The sequence below is a fragment of the Schistocerca cancellata genome, chromosome 3 (assembly GCF_023864275.1).
Source record: "Schistocerca cancellata isolate TAMUIC-IGC-003103 chromosome 3, iqSchCanc2.1, whole genome shotgun sequence".
NCBI classification, from domain to species: domain Eukaryota; kingdom Metazoa; phylum Arthropoda; class Insecta; order Orthoptera; family Acrididae; genus Schistocerca; species Schistocerca cancellata.
Window position 1 is genome coordinate 123,227,149 of NC_064628.1, and position 23,767 is coordinate 123,250,915.

Here is a 23,767-nt window from a genome sequence, read left to right on the forward strand (position 1 = left end):
GGTTGTCTTCACATATCATTCTGCTATAGGCGGTATCTGACTGAAATTGCTGCTACTGGGGACACAGCTTTATATTTTGCTCGTGAAAGACTTAAATTGGCACAAGTCGCCATGCTGATTAAAATGTGTGTAGCAGCGACTCTTTTGAGATAAGACTACTAGCTAGTTGCTCCCTTGGACGACATTCTTTAATCGTTACGGCTAACAGGAGACCACTGTTTGTCCTTATGACAGCTTGTAACCTTGTTGGAGTACTACTGATTACACGGAAAAAGATTTTCTGAGGAATGGAACACTTTCGCCACGAAGAGCTCCAATAAGGACTGAAATCTCGGGATTCTTTACACTCAGGGGGTCCACGTAACTCATAATCGATACTCCCATTATCGTGCGATCACATAGATGTTGATACGCACAACGGTGACTTCCGACCCGCTTTTACATGTCAAAGACAGGAATACCATCAAAACATTATTGTAGCCTCCCTCAGCCGTGAGAATTCGGACCAGAGGGTACTCGTTCAATCGCAAGTTTCGCAGAAGATGCGAAGGAGGCCAGCAGCTGTCTTTTATTAGGTGCTCTCCAATACATCATGGCAGACCATGATTCATCAGTGCCCGAAACGTCTCGGGAGGCACGTAGCACCTCTCAGTATGGAATGCGTCCAGTGGATAACTGCTCGGAAAAGGAAACCAGATTGACACTTGTCACACCAGAAGACTTTCGTCCGTGAAATAAATGCTGATTCAGTGATATGGCAAACAGCTAATGAGAGTGGCGGTTAGGGGAGATTTCTAATTATTCGAACGGATTTGCGGCACTCTGCTGTTTGCTGAACCCAAACTGGATATACCGAATAGTAAGTTTAGGATTGCTGACTTCCTGGTATTTTTATATGCAACTTTGGAAACAAATGACGGAAGTATTTATAACGCGCTGAAGAAGAAGTGGAAGTAAGACTTCCTCAAATCTGAAAATACCTTCAATTGAAATGTTGCAGACAGAAATCTCTACACCACAAAGAACCCACCCAGGGTGCTTCAGTTATCGTTCCTTTAAATATACGAGAAGGGCCCTTTTCTTACATTTTTGATACATTCTTATTTCAGATGTACAGTATAGTTGTTCAAGGTATACCCACCTACTCCGAACATCAAGAGAAAAAAGTTCTAACCTGTGTATAAGAAACGAGTATTGCAACCTGATTTTACTAGAGCTAATGTCTCTTCTTGTATTTAGGTTATCGCAAATGTAGAAGCGAAAAAAAAGAACGCAGATTATGTACCACAGTTTTCTACTGAAAAAAACTGATTTGCAAAGCAGTATGCAGTGGACTCCACCACTCAGAATACCTCAGAGTTCCTGTAAGTGAAAAAATTACCGAAAACATACACTCCTCGTACATATACCACCATCATCTACCTCGTGAAATGTGTTGGTAGTGTCCACAATTGCAACAGCCAGTGCTGTTACAAAATTTGTCTTTTTTCACAACGGTGTTAATCAGGTTTGTACAAAATCCTTGATTATTTACTCCACTGCTCTCCACTACACAAATGTTGCAGACTGAACTCTCTACACTAGAAAGAACCCAACGAGGGTGCTTCGGTTGTGCTTCAGATGTAGCAATTTTAGAACCCAACTAAAAATGCAGTTGATTATTCATGCCATTACAGATGTCGTATTTCAACATTTGTGTCAAAGGAAACAGGTAGAGATGACCATTTACCTAGCTGAAGGAAGCGTTCTGTTCTTTGTCTCGAGGCTTTATGAAAAACGACTAGAACCTAAAATGCTTTATTTAAGTCAATTTCCAGCTGGACTGGTCGTGATATCTCTTACTAATTTTGTCAATCGTTCGCGTCTGGAACTGACGGATCCAGTCGCCAGACTTCGTTCTAAGCTAACCACTTGGAAAAAGTGCTCGTTTTCCCCTGAAGTCACTTGTTAGCTGGTGTTACTTTTTCTCCATCTCGTTAACTATCTTTGTATCGTGGCTACTTCGGTGTCAAAACAAACGTAGAGCTATACCCGTGTTTCCCTGTGGCAGCTGTTCTGACTCAGCAATTTATGTGACAAGCAGAAAAGTTCCGAGAGAGAAAATATAAAGGTATACAATGAGAGGTTGCCCAAGTACGTAAGTGTTCTAGAACGGCAGAATATATCGTTTTAGAGGGGTGGATGACCGCACATCATTCAGTAATCTATTACGAGCGCCAGAATGATAGAGCTTTTCTGAAAAAGGGGCTTACAGATAAGCAGATCCATTACCTACAGTAAAACACAATGAATATTTGCAGATATGATCGATATCTTCGCACCTCGCACTCGAAGCCCTTGTCTTGTCTCTCCTTCCAACAGTCCCGGTCCACCATGTAGTGTATTCCAAGTTTTTGACCCATTGGAGCCCATGGTTTTAAGGCGATTCACGGTACCATGGCATGGCTGGAGAGGCTATAGTCACTTCACATCTCCTCACGTTGTTGACTGAGTAAATGGTTACGAAGGTTATTTGGGCTTTGACATTATGTATGGCGTATCGGTTTAACTGCCAGTATAATAGTGTTTTTCTTTAAAATATCCTGCTTTCGGAATTATCCTCGCGCAGAAAGTAACTAGAAGACAAAGTAAATTTTATTTTCATAAATTTTCGCGCGTGTTATGTGCATAGTATGCCTCTACTTACCAAGAAGTAAAAGTCCAAATAATGACAACACAGAGCAACTCTGTATCATAACGTGATTCAAGTGACGCAACACACCGCCAGTGTCAATTACAGACTGGGGTGACAGATCACCGGGAGAAAATGAACTGATTGCAGGATTAGCGGTGAACATCTTGAGGACGTCAGATTCCATAAGTATTTAGGGGTAATACTGGAAAGCGATATGAAATCGGAGGATCACGTACATCTACATCTACATATATATGGATACTCTGCAAATCACATTTAACTGCCTGGAAGAGGGTTCTTCGAACCACTTTCACAATTCTCCAATATTCCAGTCTCGTATAGCGCGCAGAAAGAATGAACACCTGTATCTTTCCGTACGAGCTCTGATTTCCCTAATTTTATCGTGGTGATCGTTCCGCCCTATGTAGGTCGGTGTCAACAAAATATTTTCGCATTCGGAGGAGAAAGGTACTGATCGGAATTTCGTGAGAAGGTTCCGTCGCAACGAAAAACGCCTTTGTTTTAATGATGTCCAACCCAAATCTTGTATCATTTCTGTGTCACTCTCTCCCATATTTCGCGATAATACAAAACGTGTCGTCTTTCTTTGAACTTTTTCGATGTACTCCACCAGTCCCATCTGGTAAGGATCCCACACCGCGCAGCAGTATTCTAAAAGAGGACGGACAAGCGTAGTGTAGGCAGTCTCCTTAGTAAGTCTGTTACATTTTTTAAGTGTCCTGCCAATAAAACGCAGTCTTTGGTTAGCCCTACCCACAACATTTTCTGTGTGTTCCTTCCAATTTAACTTGTTCGTAATTGTAATACCTAGGTATTTAGTTGAATTTAGGGTCTTTAGAATTGACTGATTTATCGTGTAGCCGAAGTTCAACGGATTCCTTTCAGCACTCATGTGGATGGCCTCATACTTTTCGTTATTTAGGGTCAACTGCCACTTTTCGCACAATTCAGATATTTTTTCTAAATCGTTTTGCAGTTTGTTTTGATCTTATGATGGCTTTATTAGTCGATAAACGACAGCGTCATCTGCTCAGATTGTCTCCCAAATCGGTTATATAGATAAGGAACAGCAAAGGGCCTATAACACTACCTTGGGGAACGCTAGAAATCACTTCTGTTTTACTCGATGACTTTCCGTCAATTACTACGAACTGTGACCTCTCTGACAGGAAATCACAAATCCAGCCACATAACTGAGAATATATTCCATAAGCACTCAATTTCACTACGAGCCGCTTGTGTGGTACCGTGTCAAAAGCCTTCTGGAAATCCAGAGATACGTAATCCATCTGAAATCCCCTGTCAATAGCACTCAACACTTCATGCGAATAAAGATCTAGTTGTGTTTCACATGAACGATATTTTCTAAATCCATGTTGACTGTGTGTCAATAGACCGTTTTTTGGAGGTAATTCATAATGTTTGAACACAATATATGTTCCAGAATCCTGCTGCATATCGACGTTAATGATATGGGCTTGTAATTTAGTGGATTACATCTACTACGAATACTGATGTGACCTGTGCAACTTTCCAGTCTTTGGGTACGGATCTTTCGTCGAGCGAACTGTTGTATATGATTGTTCAGTATGGAGCTAATGCATCAGCATACTCTGAAAGGGTAGTGACTGGTATACAGTCTGGATCAGAAGACGTTTTTATTAAGTGATTTGAGTTGCTTCACTACTCCGAGCATATTTACTTCTACGTTACACTGGACTCGCATTAGGGAGGACGGCGGTTCAATCCCGTCTCCGACCATTCTGATTTAGGTTTTCCGTGATTTCCCTAAATCACTTCAGGCAAATGCCGGGATGGTTCCATTGAAAGGGCACGGCCGATTTCCTTCCCCATCCTTCCCTCACCCGAGCTTGCGCTCCGTCTCTAATGACCTCGTTGTCGACGGGCCGTTAAACGCTAATCTCCTCCTCCTCCTCCTCCTCCTCCTCCTTCTACGTTACACATGTTGGCAGCTGTTCTCGATTCGAATTCTGGAATATTTACTTCGTCCTCTTTTGTGAAGGCATTTCGGAAGGCTGTGTTTAGTAATTCTGCTTTGGCAGCACTGTCTACGATAGTATTAGTATTTCCATTGGTATCGCGCAGAGAAGGCATTGATTGTTTCTTGCCGCTAACATACTTCACATACGACCAGAATCTCTTTGAATTTTCTGCCAGATTTCGAGACAGAGTTTCGTTGTGGAAACTGTTATAGGCGTCTCGCATTGAAGTCCGCGCTAAATTTCGAGCTTCTGTAAAAGATCGCCAATCTTGGGGATTTTGCGTCTGCTTAAATTTGGCATGTTTGTTTCATTGTTTCTGCAACAGTGTTCCAACCCGTTTTGTGTACCAAGGAGGATCAGCTCCGTCGTTTGTTAATTTATTTGGTATAAATTTCTCAATTGCTGCCGATACTATTTCTTTGAATTTAAGCAACATCTGGTCTACACTTATATTAGTAATTTAGAATGAGTGGAGATTGTCTCTCAGGAAGGCTTTTTTGAATAGTTATATTTTTCGCATATTTTTCGAGGATTTGGAGATTACAGTATTCAGTCTCGTTACGACAACCCTGTGTTCATTAATCCCTTAACCAGTTTTGATGCTCGTTATTAACTCAGGATTATTCGTTGCTAGGAGTTCAAGAATCAGTATAGGGGAAAGCGAATTGATGACTCAAGATTTGTTAGAAGGGTTTTGGACAAATGCAAGGCATCTGTTAAGGGTATCGCGTACAACACATTAGTGCCACCATCTCTCCAGTACAGTTCCAGTGCTTGCAGTACTTATCAAGTAGGCCTGAGAATAGACATCTAACGAACACAAACAAGCGCTGCAAGGACTGTGACAGTACAGTTCATACGAAAGAGAAAGAGATATGCTCGGGATCTTGAATGGCAATCATTGGAAGAAGACGTAGATGTCAGAAAATCCTGTTGGAAGAATACTGTGAGGCCATTATAGTACCACATCGTACATCTCGCGCAGGTACCGCGAGAGTAAGATACGAGAGATTAATAGGAGTTTAAAGGCATACATATAGTCATTTTATCTCTCCCTCAGTATATGAATGGAATAGGAAAGAAAATCGATAGATAATACTCTTGCGATGTGCCCTCCGTCAGTCACAACACAGTGGCCTGCATATTATACAGGGTGAATTAGAATTCCCCCCCCCCCCTCCCCCCCCCCGCCGACAAACTTTCAGGGCTATTAAGGGATAGATTCTGAGGGACTCACGGCCTCCTCCAGCTTGTCATAGAATAGTAATATGATTTTGATTTATTCAGTTTGTTACCGCAATCATGCTCGTTTATGTGAAAATACACTGCCGAAAAAAAATAGTAGGCCCTTTTATACGTGTCAAAAAAAAAAATGGTTCAAATGGTTCTGAGCACAATGGGACTTAACATCTGAGGTCATCAGTCACCTAGAACTTAGAACTGCTTAAACCTAACTAACCTAAGGACATGACACACATCCATGCCCGAGGCAGGATTCGAACCTGCGACCGTAGCGGTCGCGCGGTTCCAGGCTCAAGCGCCTAGAACCGTTCGGCCACACGGGCCGGCTTAGAGGTTTCCAGTGCATTAAGATTTATTACTGCAACAGTGTATATGGTGTACATGAAATTTACAGATCAATAGCACATGGGGTTCTGAGGTGCCAGGTATGCTGAACACCCACGTTAGTACGTGGTGTAGCCTCCACTGACAGCAGTGCAGGCGCTGACCCTGGCATCCAGTCGATAGTACAGATGCGAATACTGTCCTGGGACACGTTAGGCCTTGCCTGCTCGACCTGTTCAGATAATTCTGTAGGTGTTGTCGGTTGACGAATCACTTCTCGTCCCATCATATCTCACACGTGCTGGACTGGAGACAAGTCCAGAGATTGTGCTGATCAGGGAAGCTGCTGCACATTTTGCAGAGCATGTTGAGTTTAATGGACAGTGTATTGGGGAGAATTATCCTACTGGAATAGAACTTCACCTTCCCGTTACAAGAACGGCAAAAGAACGGGTCTAACAGTATTCAGCACGTACCGAGCGCTGGTCAGCATCCCCTCAACGAGCATTGTAGCTTATAGCACCCCGGAGCATAAGGCCAGTGTGTCTTGGACGAATGCGCTCTACGAGACAGCGCTGAGGATGTCCACATCGTATGTGCGAACAACCATCAACTGCGTGCGGGCAGAATCTGCTTTCGTTGCTGAAGACCATGCGGCAGCATTCCATCTTCCAAGTGATCCTCTAACGGCACCAGTCGAGCCGTGCATGTCAATCTACATCTTCATCTACATATATACTCCGCTAGGCAACAAGCGGTGTGTGGCGGAGGGCACAATTCGCGCCAAAGTCATATTCCCCCCCCCCCCCCCCCCCCCCCCCCCTCTGTTCCACTCGCGGATCGCGCGAGGGAAAAACGACTGTCTGAACGCCTCAGTACGAGCTTTAATTTCCCTTATCTTGGAATGGTGATCATTGCGCGATTTGAAAGTTGGTGGTAATAATATATGCTCTACATCCTCGGCGAAGATCGGATTTCGGAATTTAGTGAGCAGCTCCTTCCGTTTAGCGCGCCGTCTATCTGGAAGTGTGTACCACTTAAAGCTTTCTATGAGATTTGTAACGCTCTCACGATGGCTAAATGTACCAGTCACGAATCTTGCCGCTCTTCTTTGGACCATCTCAGTCTCTTGAATGAGACCCAACTGGTAAGGGTCCCATACAGACGAACAATACTCTAAGACTGGACGAACTAAGGTATTGTAAGCTATTTCCTTTGTTGAAGGACTGCATCGCTTCAGGATTCTACCAATAAACCGCAATCTAGAGTTCGCCTTGCCCGTTACTTGTGTAAGCTGATCATTCAAAATGGTTCAAATGGCTCTGAGCACTATGGGACTTAACATCTGAGGTCATCAGTCCTCTAGAACTTAGAACTATCTAAACCTAACTAACCTAAGGACATCACACAGATCCATGCCTGAGGCAGGATTCGAACCTGCGACCGTAGCAGTCGCGCAGTTCCGAACTGAAGCACCTAGAACCACTCGGCCACCGTGGCCGGCAATCTGGTCATTCTATTTGAGATCATTTCGAATAGTTACACCCAGACACTTGACGGATGTTACCGCTTCTAAAGACAAGGCATTTATTTTGTACGTTAATGGGGATTTTTCGCCTTGTTATACGCAGTAGGTTACACTTAGTAATATTGTGAGATAACTGCCAGTCATTACACCAAGAATTTATTTCCTGCAAATCCTCATTGATTTGTTCACGACTTTCGTGTGATACTACTTTCCTGTAGACTACAGCATCATCGGCAAACAGTGTAATGCAGCTGTCAATACCATCACCCATACCGTTTATGTAAATAGTAAAAAGCAACGGTCCTATTACGCCACCCTGGGGCACACCTGAAGTCATCCCATTCACGCTCTATGTCTGTTAGAAAACTTTCTATCCAACCGCATACGTCATCGGATAGACCGCAAGCGCGCACTTTTTGGAGCATGCGACAGTGCTCAATTCTGTGGTGTGAGTGGAAGGCGGGATACAAGTGTGCGTGCCCACACTCCCACTGCTAATAATCGGTCCACAACAGTTCGTGTTAACACGTCTTGGCTCAGAAGCTCTCTTATCTCTGCTGCGGTAGCTGTACTATCTGCCACTGCTGCCCTTGCAATACGACGACCCTGGCGGGAGTCTGTGCTGTTTGGACGTCCTGGACCTCGTCTACAGATGTGAGGGTGCTCAAGTAACTGATACCGGCATCGCTGCACAACTAACGCAGCACATCCAACTCGTGTGGTAATTCTCCGAAAGGACCATTCCGCCGCTCGGAAGGCTACAATTTGACCCCTTTCAGACTCGCTCAGTTGGCTGTAGGAGGCACGACTGCGTCTCCGTGACAAGTTTGCCTGCTTGGTTCACACGTCTGCACCACAGTGAGCTTTCTGGCTGTGAGCGTTCCTTATTAAACAGTAGGCACAAATGGCACTCTGACAGTTACCCCACTACGCTATCTATTGGCGGACGACGTTGAACCATTATCAGTACGCCTACTATCCCCCAGGTGGAATATGCCGTCATCAGATCAAAACAGACTTCGCCTTTCCAGGTGCACAAATTCTTTTTCCGGCAGTGTATCTTCCCAACAACGAAAACACCTCCAATGTGCAATCATAGAAACGTACAAAAAAACTACAAAGAGGCAAAGAATAATGTAAAGTGTTTGCTGTCGTCGCGGGAACAGTTCGCTATTGCGTTGTCGGACCGCTTCAGTAAACCCATATACGAGGTGCATATCGACAAACTAATGGCTGGTAAACTTATCCATAGTGCGGAGTATCTCTGCTAAAGTACAATTAATAGTGTTGGAAAAAACAAAGAGCCAGACCAAGCAGTTCTGAACGTAAGTCTGAAGGCGACCACTAAAATGGAAATTACTTAAATGTGTGTGAATTCCTTATGGACAAAACTTCTGAGGTCATCGGCCCCTAGACCTACACACTACGTGAACTAACTTAACGCTAAGGAGAACACTCACACCCGTGCCCGCGGGAGGACTCGAACCTCTGGCGGGAGGGGCCGCACAATTAGTGACATGGCGCCTCTAACCGCGTGGCCACTCCACGCGGCTGGAAAGTACTCTTGTCAACAGCAGGCACCATGAGTGAATGGAAGGAGTTTGATTCCAAACAAGGCACGCAGCTCATCCCATCTACATCTGCGCTACTGTGCAGCATTTTCTGTGCAGTACAGATACAGAGCTAATTGGGGCAAGAAACCAAATGAAATGCAATAAGTGTTGTAACGAGCCGCCGGGTACCGTGGATCGCACATACCCAAACACTCAGTACGCATCCCTGAGAAACTTCTGAGAGTTTTTTGGTGGAGTTTGTAATGGTCGCCTGGTCGTAGATATTGCTAATTGCTATAATCACACTATTTCACTCCCATTTACGGAGCTTGTTAGCACTTGATGTTAGGTTGGCGCCATTAAAATGCATTGTGTTGTAGTAATCACTGCTACTGGCTGGATCGCTGCTCTCTCTCGATGCTGATGCTGGCTCTACATCTGGTTGTCTAGGGTTAAAAGACATGAGGTCCCGTGTTTTTTATGTGATTTTGATGATAAAGAACGAGCGAAACCAACAAATATGTAAACTTCAAATATTTATTATTCTGGTGGCCATCTTAATTCCACTGTCCACCAAAGACCATGACTCAGCACCAAGTAGTACTTCCGTTACATGTTCTTTGCATTGTTTATCCACCTCAAACAATAACACACAAACACACTTTACCAAAGTGACATTCCGACTGCCTCCCGACCGTTCTTGCTGCTTGTATTTATAACATTGTCAAAGAACTACTACAAAGAGATATAGTTTACAAGTCACATGTACATCTGTTATCATAATTTGTGCAGAAAAGCTATTAATTTGCATCGAGTGACATAATTTAACATGTTATTAAAATGACAGATAGATTTGTTGACTTGACAGAATAATTCTTTGTTACAAAAAGGCCGTTTTTTAGAAGTTTGTCAATTGACTTCTCTAATTTGCATAAATAAGTAAATAACATGAATTATTAAGAATTACATTGGTTTTCGTCTAAAATAGGATTGATTTCGTGAATATTGAGTGAAAACGCTCCTAGTGAACAAATAGGTTTCACTGGGTGATTTTTATTTAAGGAGATCCAAAATACCTAAGTTGTCCACTATTTTTCGTACTTCATATTAATTATTTAAGATGAACTTAGTGTTTTTACATGATGAAATTTGCTGTATCAGTGATCAAGTGATATAAACTTTTGTGTGGGTCAGTTACTCAATATAATTTAATGGGCTGACTGTTTATGCAGACATGTTATACAATCATTGTTAACATACACAATAACTTTTCTATAATCATAAATACTCGTTAAACTGGTTAAATTTGGAGGGTATCGCATACTTCGGTACAGTAAAGCCTTTAATATGATCCGCTAAAAGTTCTGGTGTATCCTATATATACGTAGACGGTAGTCGATTGCCGTTTTCTCCGATGCCTGCGAGCAGTGGTCACAGCTGATCCTTGAACTGCTTGCGCGCTACTTTTCTAATTCCTCTACCTTCGTCTGACCCTGCCACATAAAACACAAGCCATTTCTCTTTCAGACTGGGCCACTGAGGACCGACTAGTTCCGGTCGAACTTGAGACTCCGTGATAAAAAGGTCAGCAGAAAGGAACGACTATGATTTCAGCCTAGAACCTCAGAGGCTAACCTTAATTCAGATCACAAGGTTTAGAATCAAAGCTAGCTCACTTTCTACGGCCTGTTCACCTCGGTCTATCTGTAATGCGGTGACACTGGCCACTTGAATTTCTTGGCAATCCCATCGGTCAAACCAGTTCTTGCTGCGCCCGTATTTCACTCTGAGCAGGCGCAGCTACTTAATTTTCTGTTGCAGAAAGGTGCGAAATATATCTCACGTCGTAGCAGTCGCATTACGGTTGTTAACGGAAAAGACCTTTACAACTTGCATGGGACCATATGAGCATCTCTACAGAACTGCCTGTTCAACTGTGTGTGAATTTTTAAGGAATCAAACTGATGAGGTCATCGGTCCCTAGACTTACACACTACTTAAACTAACTTATGCTAAGAACAACACACACATCCATGCCCGAGGGAGGACTCGAACCTCTGGCGAGAAGGACGGCGCAATTCGTGACATAGCGCCTAGACCGCGGGGCCACTCCGCGCAGCACAGAACTGACAAAGTCTATGTAAGTAAAGCAGTCATCAACCGAAGGTAAGAAGCATAATATGTTCTTGTTTATCACTGGCCGGGAACGGACTTAGCCAATTGTAGAGAAACCAACCACTGTATGTGCAACCGTAAAGCAGGCATTAGTTGACGCAGTTTGCTTTCCATAGATACGTGTCAAGTAACTTCTACAGGAAACAAAATTCTGGGACCAACTACTGATGAAACCTCAAACCACAGAATTTGTGTTCTGAGAGCGACCTATAAGGTCACCATTCTATATATCCGTGCCACACGCAAACTACGGTTAGCAAATCAACATTGTATTTTTTTTTACGATGATGTCTTACGCCCAACTTTCGCTTCTGTCATAATAACATTTTGTTTGTTAAATATTATTGCTGTTACGGCTTAAAATATTTTTCGAAAAGGGAGCTCAGGAACATCCTTCATTTACTTACAGTTTCGATTGATGCTTGACCATACAAGTAAATGCAGACACTAATCAAGCCTGCGTGGATGCTGCTGTATTTCACCACGAACGGCACCTGTGCATTGCCCTAAATTCGATGCGTGATTCATTCGTCGTCAGAACAGTGCTCTTTGAAGTTGTGACTGCATTACGCCGGGGCTAAGTGAATTCGAAAGTGGGCAAATTGTTGGTGTTAATATGCTATGTGCTACCGTAACGAAGATACACGAAGTGTTTAGTGTTTCAGGAGGCACAGTGTAGAAGATTTATTCTGCTACAAGGAAGCCGGAAAACCATCATCTGATAAGTCACAACACGGACGAAAGCGTGTATTGAGTGATGGTGGTGGTGGTGGTGGTGATGATGTTGATGATGATTGGTTTGTGGGACGCTCAACTGCGCGGTTATCAGCGCCCGTACAGATTCCAATCTCTACTCAGTCCAATCTCGCCACTTTGACGAATGATGATGAAATGATGAGGGCAACACAAACACCCAGTCTCCGGACTTGAGTGATGGTGATAGGCGGCTATTGAAGAGAATTGTAACGGAAAATGGGACGATGATAGGTGCAAAAGTCACTGAACAGCTAAATGTTGCCCTCGCGAACCTCGTCAGCGCCAAAATAACACGGAGTACTATAATCTGGAAATGCAAATGCCTGTCACTGGAAAACGTGGTGTCGAAGCCATAAGACCTGGGCTACCGAACAATGGAAGAAAGTCGTTGGGTCGAACGAGTCTTGTTTCACACTGTTCCCAACTTTTGACAGAGTTTACGTCTGGCATACACCGCTCCACGCCTGCAGAATAGACTGTTTGCTGACGAGAGTGAAACATGTCGGGGGTTCTGTGATGCTTCGGGCAGCCATAACGTTGTTTTCCATGAGCCCATGGTTGCTCTGCAAGATCACATAGCTGCTAAGGATGTGACCATGGTACAATGATTGTTCCCCAATAGTTATTCTGCGTTCCAAGACGAAAGGGCCCCTGTTCAACAGTTCAACATCTCGCAATCTCGCATCGTCCAGGACTGGTTTTGTGAGTCTGAAGTTTTTTTCAACTTTGAAACCTTCCTCCCTAATTACTTATGAGTATCTTGGCTCACACTATGCCCATAGACTTCTGGATTTACAGCATGTGCAGAAAAAAAGTGTATATAACTGATGTGTGTGTGTGTGTGCGTGTGTTGTGTCGAGGGACGGGAGGAAAGTGGGGGGGGGGGGGGGAGGGGAGAGAGAGAGAGAGAGAGAGAGAGAGAGAGTTGTTTTTGAATTGAATAATTTACATTGTGTGTAGGGGCGTGTGTGTGTGTGTGTGTGTGTGTGTGTGTGTGTGTGTTGTGTCGAGGGGCGGGAGGAAAGTGGGGAGGAGGGAGAGAGAGAGAGAGAGAGAGAGAGAGAGCTGTTTTTGAATTGAATAATTTACATTCTGTGTAGGGGCGTACTAGGCTGAAGCAACTGAGGCAAGGTTCCATACCACACGAAGTAAAGAAAGAAAAATTTAAAACGTAAAGAAGAACTAGTAAAACCGATGAGACAAGTGAATTCTTTCATTGTATTGAAATAATCAATACTGGTTACGCAAATTCTTAATAGTTAAAGATATGTGAACCATTTCAAACTGCCGTCCGCAGTGGCCGAGCGGTTTCAGGCGCCTCAGGTTCGAATCCTGCCTTGGGCATGGATGTGTGTGATGTCCTTAGGTTACTTATGTTTAAATAGTTCTGAGTTCCAGGGGAGTGATGACCTCAGATGTTAAGTCCCATAGTGCTCAGAGCCATTTCAACCATTTCAAACTTTCACCCAGGTCGAAGGTAGATCTGCAATAATACTAGAATGGGACGAATGAGCCTAGATGCGAACAAATGAGCACGAAAAGTTACGCTGGAGAAGCTTTCATGAGTGACATGTACAGCAGTGGGGAAAAAAGGAAGTGATAATTTATATTTAGTTCCAAAAAGTAGTACAGAGGCTAATCAAGAAAAATCCCTGCCTCTCGAACAATGACATTATCTACCATTTTTTGTGCATAATACGCTAAGGTGGTAGGAAATAAAAACTTTTTCCATAATTACTTCCAAGGTCGCGCTAAAAACACTAAATCCAGCTATATCTACTGATTCAGTTGTAGGGAAATAAGGAGCCAAGTAAACACGGCCGCACTGTACTCTGACTGAGAATACAAACTGCACTGGCACTAAGACAATAAAGCTACCTTTTTTATTATGTGTCAGCAGGAACAAAAGTTTCAAATCGCATTTAATTCAGTTAGTCTTCAAAGATTTTAAGACTCCTATGATTTAAGCGGCAAATTAATTTCATGGCAAATAGGCTCAATTCGTGAAGTCCGTCTACAATACGTTATAAATTGTTGAAAACGTATTATTTCTTATAAGCATAGTAAAAGCGTATTTGAAGACGTTATGTTGATACACTCGACCTGTCAAACATTATCTGCAAGAGCAAATGCAGACGTGTATTAGGCACAAAATCTTTGGAGAATGAATAACTTGTAGTACTCCGAAATTTCCTGTAATTACAAGATTTCTGACATTCAGGCTTCTGCAACTCAAACTTCTTTAGTCAAGCTTTGCAGAATGCGATTATTATGAATGTAACTGCCGTGTCGAAGGTCTCCGTAATCACTACACATGTGTGCCCGTGAGAACTTACGTCCGCAGAAAGGTGCATTCGATTAGACGCCTGTACTTTGAATACCGCCTACTTACAGCAGACAGAAGTTCCTTGATAACTTACCTTCGGACTGCTATCGTTTCTCCGTGATCTTCCTGCATTTCACAGTTTTCTTAGTATTTTTCTGATTGGGGACGGACACGTTCATGTTGTTCGCTAATCGTCCCGTCCCAGGCAAATGCTAAGTAACGGCTTGGGACGCTATGTGGACGTCTCTATTGTTGATACTTTCGTCTCATAGCGATGTTTTGTACTCTTTCAGGGTATGCGGAAAACAATGACCGCATAATTGCGGGAACTGTGTAGCGATAACAGTGGGGCGTGACAAGGCAGTGTCTCCGGTGGCAATGCCCATCAAATACGTTTCTGGAAATCTTTCAGGGACAAAATGGCTCTGAGCACTATGGAACTTAACATTTGAGGTCACCAGACCCCTAGAATTAGAACTACTTAAGCCTAATTAACCTAAGGACATCACACACATCCATGCCCCAGGCAGGATTCGAACCTGCCACCGTAGCGGTAGCGCGGTTCCAGACTGAAGCGCCTAGAACCGCTCGGCCACAGCAGCCGGCTCTTTCAAGGGACAAAGATCTTCAAATCAATTTGCCTGTTGCAGGACCAGGTCCAGTGCAAGTCGGGAATACAGCAGGTGCATGTGCTTGGGCACCTTTCCGTGGGGGACGTAGTATTGTCACGGGCGGAAGAAATGAAGAGTAAACTGAAAGGGGAAGCTGGATACGAAGTATGGGGGGGTTAGAAGTAGGAGAAGTATTACTACATTTTTATCGTGGTATTCCCCGTCTCGCCTTATGATTCTTACAAATGATTTGATGATCAGCCGCCGTATGAAATATTAATCCAAATTAATCGATGAACTTGAATTTTATGACACCATATATTAAGTCAATAAGCCGAGACGGGACACCCAAATATAAAAACGATCTCGATTACTTGGGGTAGTGTCATTCTCCCTGAGAGGAAATCAAATAGTGTTGCGAGCTTAAAAGGAGACGTACATAAGACTACGATAGAGGGAAGTGGACAGTGACAAATGGAGGTTTGGATCGAGCAGGGGTTCAGTCCGGAACCGCGCTGCTACTACGGTCGCAGGTTCGAATCCTGCCTCGGGCATGGATGGTTGTGATGTCCTCGGGTTAGTTAGGTTTAAGTAGTTCTAAGTTCTAGGAGACTGATGACCTCAGATGTTGAGTCCCATAGTGCTTAGAGCCATTTTCGGCCCGGGGACCGTGCGCGGATTGCCGAAATGGTTGTGGCGACCGCTCGCGATAAAGGGGAAACCCGAGTTCCATTCCAGGTATGGTACAAATTTCCATACGTCACAATGGAGGAATACATCTACACCCATTGTAGCTTATGTCATGATATTCGCATTCAGCTAATAATTTGGAATAATATTTACTGCAGCTGCTGATCGTCAAATCATACGTAATTATTTCAGTTTTTGTGACATTACGCCGTGTTGTCTGACAACGTTGTTTTCCCGGAGACATTCTAGAATAATTGCTTCACAGGTCCTTGCCGCGTCAGATTTGTATTCACTCTCAAGTTTTCGATGACTTCCTCCGTCTTCATTGTCAGGAGTTTGGTGCTTTATTAGTTGGCCGACTAAACAACGTGCCAATCGTCTTACAGGTAACTCCTGATGACGACGACGGATGACGTTGTCGAAAGCTTGACAGTGAAGCGGCAAGAACTCCGTAAAGTAGTTACTCATTATTCTGTGTTGTAATCAATTAATTTTGAATATTTTTATTCCAAGTTCACAAGACTGTATTACTAGTTAAGTACATGTTCCGATAAGAAATACGTTGGTTTTGAATTTAATTGAAATGTACCCTATGCAGTGAGTGGTATTTGTTATCTGCAGTTACTGTATGTAGTGACAAGGTTCTGTTTTATGTATTGATAAACCATAGAAAAATTGTTAAGATTTTCTGGCTTTAGTAAAGCATTAAAAAAATCATGTAGACTGTTCAATTTTTCTTACTTATTTTATTTTCTTAGTCAAGTTGGAAATGAGAGACCAACGTAATGGTTTGTGTTTGTGTGTGTGTGTGTGTTTTGGAGGGGTAGGGGCGGCTGGCTGTGAGAGACAATGTGTGGGCGACACTTTGTCGAAGTGAGAATGCAGCGAGGGAAGGCGTGCAGGTCCCACTTATATATAATACTTATCCTGCGGCCCTCATGGTTCTAGTAACACCTCTGAACATACATATTTTACTTGTGGTGTTTTTGAGTAGGAAATGAAGAGACAGCCGATGATTTACTTGAAACGGTATTAATAACGCCCGCAAATAGCATCCGCTCCCCCTCCAACCAAAGTAACAGGTCGGTAGTCCGAAGCACAGTTTCTATCCACATTAGGTTCGCCTCATTCATCTGTAATATGCTGCACAACAGGATTCTTCGCCTTTTCGGTGGTCCCCTCCTTTTCCTTTATTAATGTACGCTCGTCTTCGGTTACATTAACGTGAAAATATCGCCAGTAGTGTCAACAAAAATGGGAAAGTATTGAGAGCACTGACGAATCACATTACGTAATCGGGCAATGTACTGATAGACGAGGAAATTTGGCGAATAGCATGTAGGGAGGGAGAGCAGGGGGGCGGGGGCGCAGAAACCTGCTGGAATTTACAGATCGGATGACTCATCTATATTACTGATGCATAGATGTTGTACACGAGGCCAAATAAGTGGGGCTGTGATTACTAGGGATGATGGGACAAAACACAATATCTCGTAATCTCTCCTTCCATTTGTGCGTTCTGTGTAGGTACGGGTAACACTATCACAAATAGATAAAAGAGAAGGCCATATTTATTATTTTGAATCCAGTTTACTTTTGTAACTGACATTTTTCTTCAGGAAGAAATAAGTAAATTAAGAATATAATTTTGTCATCGTTTTTACAGCAGTTAACGACAAATTGTCTTTGGATGTTACCCCCGAATTGCTTAACACATTCTCAAATACCATCACATTCTACACGCCACGTGGAATACCGGTAGATGACCTATCTAAAAAGACTGAAGAGGTTGAGATTTACAACATTTATTTCAATTGCGCCCCGTTACATCATGATACCTGTAAAAAAACATGTGTAGCTCTAAAAAATGGTTCAAATGGCTCTGAGCACTATGGGACTCAACAGCTTAGGTCATAAGTCCCCTAGAACTTAGAACTACTTAAACCTAACTAACCTAAGGATATCACACACACCCACGCCCGAGGCAGGATTCGAACCTGCGACCGTAGCAGTCCCGCGGTTCCGGACTGCAGCGCCAGAACCGCTAGACCACAGCGGCCGGCTATGTGTAGCTCTCTTCCGTTTTTCACTGAAGTCTGCATCACCGCAAAAAAACGGAAAAACCTGGTGGTCCTCTTAGTATGCCAACCGCTATTTTTAAAGAACAGATTCGGCCCCGCTCTGTCCAGATGGTACTGTGAAGACGTTCCGCATTCTCTCTCCGCGACCGAGGTCATTATTATTGCGACAATAAAGCTATGACTCGTGACGTTCTTCTAATTGCTTAGTGTGTTGGAACAAACATTCGCAGTCGAAGTTAATGTGAAAAAATTCTCTGTATAGAATTTGAAACCTCATCGAAGTTCCAGAAGTAAAATGTTACTACTACATTCGTCGATTGGCGACAATTATTTAGGTGAACTTTAGAAACTGTAGAAAGGAGATGACTGCCTGCCCGCGTTGAGTTCATCCTTTCCCTTACTTTCATTTAGAGAGCAACCCGCAGTAAAACATTTACAAGAGCAGCACCTAGCTCGATAAATTACTTGTGGCATTATTCATAGACTAGCACAGGTTATCAACAACAAAACATTTTCACCAGGATGTTATTGCTGTAATTTACTTGTTTCAACACAGATAATTCTCAATCACTAAATACATGGACCTTCTTTTCATTTTCAAGTTCAAATAGTATAAAAAGTTTCTCAAGCTTACACTGCCGCGCGAAGTAGTACCGCAAAACGTTACATTTATTATTTCGATAGCTTTGAGAGCTTCCTGGTGAAGACTGATATTTTTCTACAAAATGCAAAGGTCCCACAGTAACTGTTGTTGTTGTGGTCTTCAGTCCTGACACTGGTTTGACGTAGCTCTCCATGCTACTCTATCCTGTGCAAGCTTCTTCATCTCCCAGTACCTACTGCAACCTACATCCTTCTGAATCTGCTTAGTGTATTCATCTCTTGGTCTCCCTCTACAATTTTTACCCTCCACGCTGCCCTCCAATACTAAATTGGTGATCCCTTGATGCCTCAGAACATGTCCTACCAACCGATCCCTTCTTCTCGTCAAGTTGTGCCACGAACTTCTCTTCTCCCCAACCCTATTCAATACTTCCTCATTAGTTATGTGATCTACCCATCTAATATTCAACATTCTCCTGTAGCACCACATTTAGAAAGCTTCTATTCTCTCCTTGTCTAAACTATTTATCGTCCACCTTTCACTTCCATACATGGCTACACTCCATACAAATACTTTCAGAAACGACTTCCTGACACTTAAATCTATACTCGATGTTAACAAATATCTCTTCTTCAGAAACGCTTTCCTTGCCATTGCCAATCTACATTTTATATCCTCTCTACTTCGACCATCATCAGTTATTTTGCTCCCCAAATAGCAAAACTCCTTTACTACTTTAAGCGTCTCATTTCCTAATCTAATTCCCTCAGCATCACCCGATTAAATTCGACCACATTCCACTATCCTCGTTTTGCTTTTGTTGATGTTCATCCTATACCCTCCTTTCAAGACACTGTCCATTCCGATCAACTGCTCTTCCAAGTCCTTTGCTGTCTCTGACAGAATTACATTGTCATCGGCGAAACTCAAAGTTTTTATTTCTTCTCCATGGATTTTAATACCTACTCCAAATTTTTCTTTTGTTTACTTCACTGCTGGCTCAATATACAGATTGAATAACATCGGGGTTAGGCTACAGCCCTGGCTCACTCCCTTCCCAACCACTGCTTCCCTTTCATGTCCCTCGACTCTTATAACTGCCATCTTGTTTCCGTACAAATTGTAAATAGCCTTTCGCTCCCTGTATTTTACCCCTGCCACCTTTAGAATTTGAAAGAGAGTATTCCAGTCAACATTGTCAACAGCTTTCTCTAAGTCTACAAATGCTAGAAACGTAGGTTTGCCTTTCCTTAATCTTTCTTCTAAGATAAGTCGTAAGGTCATTATTGCCTCACGTGTTCCAACATTTCTACATTTTTTGTAAATTGGCGACACCTTTTGTACATGTTGATTAATACTCGCCTCAATTGTAAAAAATGGCTTTATTTCATTTCGCAATCGGTTTCGGCTTGTATACTGAAGCCATTTTCTAGTGGAATCAGAAAATCGTACCGGGGACAAGTAAAGTCAAATGCTCATTTGTGGAGTAGAATAAAGAGCTTTTCTGCGACTCGAGTGGTTATTGAAAAATTCAGCCCACAGTTGAGCCGAGCATCGTAGATACTGAGCAAAAGCGACATCCAAATACGGAGAAACTAATAATACTTTTATTTATGACTATAACAGTAAAAAGTTCTACGGTAACACTTCATAAGTTAGTTTTACATATGTTACTTACTGTACCTTGAGAAGAAATTGCTGTCATGTTTTCTTTCAGTTAGAAATAAATTTCTCGCAACGTCTGTGGTTTATGCCATGAAATTACAAAAAGATAATAACCGCGTGGGTAACCCTTGATGGTCTGGAAATATGTGTCGAAGTATTACGCTTTCTCGACGTTACCCGCAATACTGACCAAACATAAAGCGCAAGAGTTTTGCTAAGTTAAAATAGGATCCCCAACAAGCAATGAAAACCTTGCTACTTGTACATAATTTTTTTTATATATTTGGCCACCTACAATCAATATTGGATAAAGGTCTTTCCCTAACTCCTCTACATATTACGAGCATCAGTTTTAGATGTCCCGTAATGTCCTGCCTTTTTGTCGATGTCTGTCTCTCGTCCTTTACGTTGGTGGCTAGGTTGGTTCTAATCATGTGCAACGTAGCAAAATATTTCCCCAGCCAATGGAGGTATCTGTTGCCGAATATCACCTAGTCACAATCCTATGCATTCCACTGCTGACAGATTTGACAGATGCATATTTGACGGCAACGAAATGTGTCTTACGAATGACCACAGACACGCATTAACAGATCTTTGTTCGTTAGATTGTTTTTCCCTAATCCTTTAAGCGTGGTTATTGTTGCTTTTCTACTAATTAAGCTGTAATACAGAGCACAGAGTACCAAAGGGGGGACACCTCAGGAAACAACGTGATCGTAATGTCATCATTAGATCGCCAGCGTGGTAGCCTTGGTACAACCGGATGTCCGGTAACAGCCATAGTCTCCTGGATTCTTGAAAATATACTGGTAGTTTGTGCAAGCAAATGTGTTTGTGAATTACGTCCACTTACGCTGTACGGTAGACAAAGTTAGGTTCGATGTGGTCAGAATATGCTCACTGAGTGTTTACTTGTATTTTAGAATTTTTGTTTCTCGCGAATTACTGTGAACTCAGCACTACCAAAGAGCAGAAACACTAAAAATCAATCGTAATGATAATCCACGAGATACAGGCCCTGTAGACACTGTTCCTTTTCATCGGCGCGAACTGGCCATAGCACAAACATTGTGGAGTTGTATGGGGCGCACCTCATTTACATCTGCGGTATTAGTCCTCTCTCAATGCCTCTATTCCTCCCTGGAAGCATCGCCTTTACTGTATAATACGTGTCACGTTCGCCAAACTTGGTGTCGACATAGTTAATAAGAAGTCCCATGCTTCTTGACAGAGCGTAGAGGAACGATGCGGGAGACCCGCACCGCCGTACTGGGGAAGGTCCTAATGGAGGAAGTTTGCAGTAGCCTTCCTCCGACAATAATGGGGATGAATGATGATGATGTTGATGATGACGATGATGATGGTAAAGACGTCACAACAACACCCATTCATCTCGGGGAAGGTGAAAATCCTCGACCACGCCGGGAATCGAACCCGGGACCCCCGTGCTCGGGAAGCGAGAACGCTACCGCGAGACCACGAGCTGCGGATTAATACTCTTTAAATGTGACATATTTTTCATTGGATATATCAGTACAGCTACTAAACATAACGTAAATACTCGTGTCAACTTTCATCAGGAAAGTGGATAAGTACCCATTTTAGGATAAGTTTTCGGTGTCCCTACTAACACCACCTTTTACTTATCTATTACAAGCTTCAGAAATACAGCGCCCAATAGCTTGCAAACACTCATGGTGAATTTAAAAAAAAAATGGCTCCGAGCACTATGGGACTCAACATCTTAGGTCATAAGTCCCCTAGAACTTAGAACTACTTAAACCTAACTAACCTAAGGACATCACACACACCCATGCCCGAGGCAGGATTCGAACCTGCGACCGTAGCAGTCCCGCGGTTCCGGACTGCAGCGCCAGAACCGCTAGACCACCGCGGCCGGCGCCATGGTGAATTTAAACTGAATCTCTTCCCACAGTTATTTCCTGTTACGCAGGTTTTAAACGAAAACAAAATACAGAATTAAATTGAGTTAGTCTCCCTGAAATAAATTTTTCCCAAATCATCCTTTGCTTTTTGAGTACAAGAGAATTTGGCACGGTAAAATTACGTTAGCGGGTCCGGGTAGTGATTGTTTTCTGTTTCGAATTCTGTAACACCTTCTTAACGTGATTTACATTTGAGGCCAGGGTTTGCACATACTCCAAATGGAATGCTATAGCTTTGAGCTTTCGGATGAGAATGTCTCATAGTATATCAGAAGTCAACAAAGGAGAACATTACTAAAAGAAGCACCCTAAACAGCCTACGGTTACAGAAAGAGAGGAGGTGAAATGTGATAAGTCTTCCACTCCAGGGTAAAGTCCCATATAATGTTTTATTATATTTCTGGCCTACTTTGCAAAAGGAATGCTGATTCCTTGAGTGCTTTATTTCAGCGCGAGTCGGCGTAGTGGTAAGGAACTGGAATCGCGTTCGGAAGGACTAGGGTTCGAACTCCCGTCGGGACAGCCGGCCGAAGTGGCCGAGCGGTTAAAGGCGCTACAGTCTGGACCCGCACGACCGCTACGGTCGCAGGTTCGAATCCTGCCTCGGGCATGGATGTGTGTGATGTCCTTAGGTTAGTTAGGTTTAAGTTAGGGGACTTATGACCACAGCAGTTGAGTCCCATAGTGCTCAGAGCCAACCCGTCGGGACACACTGATTTTGTTTTTCAGAGATTTCCCTAAATCGCTTAAAGTTACTTCTGGGATGGTTCCCTTGAATAGGACACGACAGATTTCCTTCCCCATCTTTTCATAAGCCGAACAGTGATCCGTTTCTAATGACCTTGTCATCGACGGGACGTAAATTCTAATTTCCTTCCTTCCTTGAGTACAACTAAAAAATAACTCAAGTACACTATAATGCAGAGTGCCTGTTCCCCATTGCCCCCCCCCCCCCCCACCACTATCTCTTTCTCTCTTTCTGTCTGTGTGTGTGTGTGTGTGTGTGTGTGTGTGTACGCGCGCGTGCATGTGTGTGTGCGTGGAACTGTTGCCTGAATCCATCTGGGTTGAAGCCTAAATACCAATATCTGCATCCAGTTGGAGTCAAGCCTTTCTTCTGGGCTGCTTTCGGATGACAACCAATTCCTGTCGCAGACTTCAGAAATATGTCTCACGTTACAACAGATGGTCCTCCCTGTTAAAATACTAGATACAACAGTTGGGAGAAGACCGTATGGGGAAGTGAGTGAACTCGGGAAACTTGTAGCTCTTTGTATCTTCTCTTACGATCATCTACATTTGCGAAGCAGAACTCTAACAGTATTACATTGAATTGTTGAAATGATAAATGTCTGTTGTCATTTGTGGACGGAAAGGTGAAGAATTCCTAGTCTGCGACTAAGATGGCATACGTACCATTGCAACTTTATTTTCAGTTCACAGGTACCGTACGTGTTGTATAATAAGCTAAGTAAGGTGTCAACATTTCTGCGGAATAGCTTTAATTATTGTTGTTGTTGTTGTGGTCTTCAGTCCTGAGACTGGTTTGATGCAGCTCTCCATGC